Source organism: Apis dorsata, unplaced genomic scaffold (assembly GCF_000469605.1).
Source record: "Apis dorsata unplaced genomic scaffold, Apis dorsata 1.3 scaffold_309, whole genome shotgun sequence".
NCBI classification, from domain to species: domain Eukaryota; kingdom Metazoa; phylum Arthropoda; class Insecta; order Hymenoptera; family Apidae; genus Apis; species Apis dorsata.
This window is the reverse complement of record NW_006263581.1, coordinates 907,831-914,087: the sequence shown is the minus strand read 5'-3', so window position 1 is coordinate 914,087 and position 6,257 is coordinate 907,831.

Sequence of the window (6,257 nt, the reverse complement as noted above, 5' to 3'; positions counted from 1 at the left end):
AAAAAAAAAAAAAAAAAAAAACTAAAAGGAAAGAAAAATTGAACCATTCGTATTAATAAACTGCGGAGATGACGACAAAAATAAAAATAGAATAAAACAAAAAAAAAAAGCGATGGAACGACGAGAAAATCGGGCACGTTTCATCGCGATACGCAATGAAAATAAATATTTTTCCTCGTTTCCACGCGTCCGGAGTTTTTAAAATTCCGCCTTTCACGGGAGGACGGAGGATCGAATAAACAGCGAACAGGAAAATATTTCGACGAATACATATCACGGGCGAACGATTCGTGCGAAATATCATTTCGCGGACGTATCGCTCGCAGATCTGCGTTGAATTAATGCGGCACACCGGTGATATCCGTGATATCGTCGCGAGAAACTTTCGACTGGACGCAAATAAATTTTTACGTTTTCCGCCCTGATCGAAATGGCCGCGCTTCGTTCCGTGGATAACCATCGCGCTCGCGACATTTTTTTCCTCCCGTGAGAACGTTTCGAGGGGGGATGATAATGGGCGGAGAGATCGGAGACGGAATTGAATTGAACGATTTTGAAAAAAAAAAAAAAAGAAAAACAAAAAGGAGGATAAATCGATTTTGAAACGTCGAATAATGAAAAATGAATTTTATAGAGATATCGAAGGAAAAGGTTAGTTTTTTTTGATTAAAATGAATTTATAAATTTTTGAAAATCCATCTTGAAATGATATACATCTTCTTACCGTTTTATACGCAACGTTAGATCCGAGCTGGACGATCATATCATCACCTAAAACTAGAAATGAGAAGAACGTTCAGGCATAATTTTTATTCAGCAGCTTTTTTTATTGTTTTAATTATAAAGAAGTAACAAAGAATAATAATTTCATGATATTACCATACTTTCTCTCTCTTCTCTCGTTCGCTCTCGCACACTCTCCCTAACACGCTTTCTCTCTCTCTATACGAGCAATTCTCTCGCTCTCTCCCTTTCATTCTTCCACGCTCTCTCTCTCTCTCTGTTCTCTATGTATTTATATCAATATTATTTAATAGATATACTCATTCACGTATTGAATATCGTGGCAAATATATAGATAAAGGTTTCATCTAACGTTCACACGTCGTGGAATTAGCGACCGTGCAACGGAGACGCGTCTCTCCCTCCTCTCTTCCATTTCTCGATCGTCACACCCGCGACCCTACAGACTTCCAATTTTTCACCGTTCCTCGATCGATTTATCATCCGCGATAAATGGATCGTCGAACGAGCATTGCCTCCCTTTGCCCCTTCTCCTTCTTTTCGATCGTTTCTTCTCCTCCTTCTTCTTTTTCTTCTTTTTTTTTTTTTTTTTCTCTTTCTCCAACCAAGAACGAATAAAACTGAAAGACCGAGACGAGCGTCGTCGAGAGAGCAGAGAGTGGGGAGGCGGGAAGCGGAAGTCGATCGAAGACTCGCGGGGATGCGATCGGTGGTCGCGTGTCGAACGAGGCGCTTGCACGAAAGTGTCAATCTTCGATCCGAAACGACACTTCGAGCCGCTCTCTCTAATGACTCGATAACGTCGCGACTAACCGCACATCGATTCGCGGAGACGAGTCGCCGGGTCTCGGAAGGAAACCGGAATTCGGGCCCTTTCGGAGAAAACGGATTAGGCTTGGTTCGTTCCACTTTCGAGACTCGATTTCTTTCTTTGGTAGAAGAAGAATTTTTACTTCGTTCGCCTATTTGGCTCGTCTCGGAGGAAATTTGAATCGTTCCATCGTCGCAAGCTCTCGTCGAACAAGCTTTCTTCCAAGCAAAATGGAGGATCGCGAAGAGTAGTTGGAGGACATGCTGCGTCCCGAGTATACTGTATAAAATTTCTATAAAAGTTCTGAAACTAGTCTAAATAGGTAGATTCTATTCTGCGTTGTTGTATCAAAACGAATAAAGAAGGTGTTTCCAACTGGTATTCGTCTTTCCAAGCCCTCTCCCACGTTTCTCGCGATCCTCTCGTCGAAATCGATCGCGATTAATCGGATCGGACTTTCTTCGTCCTCCTCGCGAGCTCCTCACCGATTTCCATGGGAAGGCAAAAACGAAAATCCGAACGAAACTTTTCTCGAAAGAAACGATACTTTGCGATACGTTTTTTCGTAAAATCGAGTCTCGTGGTTTTCAAACGTTTCGAAGAGATCGACGCGCTTCGAAGGAATTGCGAAACTCGCGCCCTCGATTTCTTCGGGACAGCTGCGTCGAGGTTACGTCCTCGCGAGTCCAACGAACGCATCGTTTTCTTCAAGAAAAAAAAAAAAAAAGAAAAAAAATCGATCAAACGCTATCAACAAACGGCTTCATCGCCTCACGTACGTTCCTTGTGCTTCAACTTCATTCGAGTATCTTCTATGCTATTCTTACTACTAAAATTTTGCATTTCTTCATCCCCCAATTTCTCGAGAACAGAACAAAACCGATTTTCGGGAGGAAACGTAATATTTTTATTTATTTCGCTAAAGATCGATCTTGAAGCGATACATAAACGCGTCTTCTTGTCCCATTGTTAATTCATCAAAGACAACAGATCTAGGAACAGATATCTTTGCCAGAAGAAACGCACATCGACTCGAAGCATCGCGCGATCGTTTCGATTTCTCGGCCCCGGAACCTCCCTCCGTGGTGGGGTAAGTTGGTTTGCCACGTTTTCCGGTTTCCATCCACGCGACCGCGCGCGTCCGCTCTCTTCAACTAATAAAAACTCGACAACATTGAACTATATCGAGAATTATCGCCTAGACTACAAAATTCCAACAACTAATGGCGCCTCCTATCGAAGAAACTAATGTGTACTAATACCAGGCGCCCTCCCCTTGACCTCACCGACGCCATCCTGGATCTCGATCCTCTCTTCGATCCTCTCGATCTCGTTTCGCGATGAACAGATCACTCGTCCATATCCCACTCCAACCTGTTAATTATCTATTTGATTTTTCCTGAGGGCAGAGTCCTCAACGAGCGCTCCCTCCCAATTCGAATTTACGTCCAATTCTTCTACGACTTATTCTGCATTTTTATATAGAAATATTTTATATTTACTTAGATCTTTCGTTAATTTATTCTAATAATTCAACAGATATATATTTTCTTTTCTAATATTCTAAATTCGACTAATCAAAATATATCCGAGTAAAAATTTTCTTCTATCCAATTTTATAGAATGGAGTATAGAAATAAATCCTCCTTAATATTAAAATTTCGATCAATTCGATCAATTTCGACTAAAATATTCGCGCCTCTTAAAAATGATGTAGCAGTAAACGGTTTCTTTTTTAAGTCATCGTTCGTCGTAAACCGAAAAATAATATCGCGCCTCAAATCGCGGATGGATTTGATCCCGAAACTTCCGGTACTCAGCGATTCGAAATGTGTAACTCGAGAGACATTTCACCCCTTTCTCGAGCCAGAATATCACCAGAGGAACCGGACTCTGCCCAAAATTGTCGCGAGAGGTGACACGAGATCCAAGCGGGGATTCGATCCAGGAAGCGAGTTTGATCGGCACCACCCTCGTCCACCGTACTTGCACGAGAAACAATATTGTATAAGAAAGAACACACCCTCGAGAAACGAAAAGTTCCCTCCGTAACCGCATGCACTCACGCACGCACGAAACAGGCAAACAATCGGGAAAACGTTCTCTCATTTTCTCCTCGCCCTCGTCTTTATTATACCCATTCGCTCTTAACTTGTACGCGTGAAACGAAATTTTCTTGAAACTTTTCTCGACGGATCTCCGCAGAAGAAGCCACTGAACGATGGAGACAACACCACGAACAACAACAGCGCTAATTCGAATAATCCAGTTCGAAATCGGTCGATCGACAGTGTCGAGAAGGATGATCGTTCCACCGCGAATCATTTCAAGCTGCATCCTCAGTGAAGCCACACTTCTTAAAAAACAATTTTCTAAATTTTTTCGAGTAAGAAAGTAACAATCTTTCTTATGATTAATGACAAAAATAAAATTCAAATATATAATTAACTCTAATTACGCCTAATTCAGTATGGACAAAATATTTCAACAATTTATTTAAATATATTCTAGTATACGCGGAATAACGAAAGAGTTGCACAGATCGTAACTTCAGTGAGAACGCAGCTTTACGCGAGAGGTCGCCATTCGCATTATACAGAGACCTCTAGACGCGAACAGCTCTCGATCGAAGCTTTCGTAAAAAAATCTGCGACCTAATTGTCTCTTAATTTTTTTTTTTCTATCGATTCCGTCGACACCGAGACACTCGTTCGGAATCGACGGTGTATCCTCTGTATTTTTCTATAAAATTATAAAAAATCCACCGTATCTCTCGACCCGTATCCCCCTCCTTTCTCGATCCCCTGAATTGTTCATCCCTCCTCGACCAGTGATCGTAGTGATCGCGTGAGTTCGTGAACGCGTCTCTCGGCCGGAAGCGCGTGTCGCTTCCGTTCGCCAGCCAAGCGCACGGTGCTCTTAATTAATAAACCTAACAACACGCCGCTGCTTCTCTCGGCTTTACTAAATACGACTAAACTGGTTGTTGCGAGGTTTCCACTGTTGTCGCATAGTCCGTTCTCTTTCGAGGCGATCGTGCTACGCCTTTCCTCTTTTTTCTCTCTCATTCTCTTTTCTCTCCCTCTATTTCTCTTCTCGAAGAAGAAAAGAAACACTTGGCTGCACACACGCCTTCGTTTCTATGGACGCGCGCGACAAACGAGTGGTATACGGAAACAAGGTCGACAATATATGCGGTACAATATATCTCAAATTCATAGCGATAATAATAGTAATAATAATAATAATAATAATAATAATAATAATATTAATAAGAATAATCATTTTTATAAGAGTAATAAGAATAACGATAATATTACAGTAGTAATAGTAGTAATAAACAAAGCATTTGACAAGCTGCAGAAATACAATACAAAGGTACAAATAATAGGGAACAAAAAAATCATCATTATCATCTCAGGACTCTGTTATGTGTCACGAATTAACATAATATGTATTGTGAGATTGTGTATGTCTCTGTATGTGTGTTTGTGTACACGTTTGTTCCTTCACGAACAGGCTGCATACAGGCGCATTGTATATATTTTTTTTCTTTTTACGCACGCGTCTTTTACGCTTTTTTCTTTGTTTCTTTTTTTATCCTTTTTTTTTCTATTTTTTTTTTCCTTTTATCCATTAAACGAACAGCATCTTTTCTGGCGCCGCTCTCGATCAACGAAAGGACGATTTTTTTTTTTTTTTTTTTTTTGATCAACGATCGATTTAAGTATCGTCAGTGTTATCAATGCGTCACGAGATTTTCATTTCCGTTTTTCCCTCTTTCTCACACTTTCCCTTAACGCACTCTTTCTCGCTCTTTCACTCTTACTCACGGCATCCTTCCATTCTCCAAAATTTCTATCCTTTCCTCTTCTTCTTCTCTCTCCAACGTTCTTTCTCTCACTCGTCCTTTCTCTCAGTATCTCTCTCTTTTTTTTTTTTTTTTTTCGTACGCACAAACACTGTTCCGCTTTTTGTCTCGTATGCTTTGATATTTATATATATGTATATATATATATAAAAATACAAAAAATAATTTACAAAATGATATTATAAGTATATTTTACACGCGAGTTTCATTTTTGTCTCACACTTGACTGTTTTTTGGTTTTTCTCTTTATCCCTTTCGTCCACTCTCCCTCGTTTCAGCCGGTGTGTTACTTGTCGGATTGTTCGTGTGTGTTAGCGCGTGTGTAATATGTGTACATGCCTACCTATGTGTGTGTGTACATATATATATATATATGCTTCGTTCCATTTTTCTCATTCATTTTCTCTCTCGTTTCATAATTCGCTAATTTCTTTTTTTTCTTCTTCTTCTTCTTCTTCTTCTCTCTTTTTTGGGTCGAGAGGATGACCCGAATATTTGAAAAATTTCAAGAAACGCTTCTTTCAAATCTCTCTTCCTCACTCGTACACTCATTCTTCTCTCTGTTCTAACCCTCTTCACCCTGATGTTTAATTCAGAACAAGCAACACGCCGAAAAACTCTGATTTTTCACCTCACCCATTGTTTTTTTCTTAGGTATTTTTCGCTTTTTTTTTTTTTTGCTCTTTTGGTTTGTCTCCTCGTTAAACAAAATATAATAGCAGTGTATGTATATAATATATATATATATATATATATGTATGTACGTATAATTTTCTCATATAAATATGTATAATGCTCTATACATATATATTTATACTTTTATATATATGC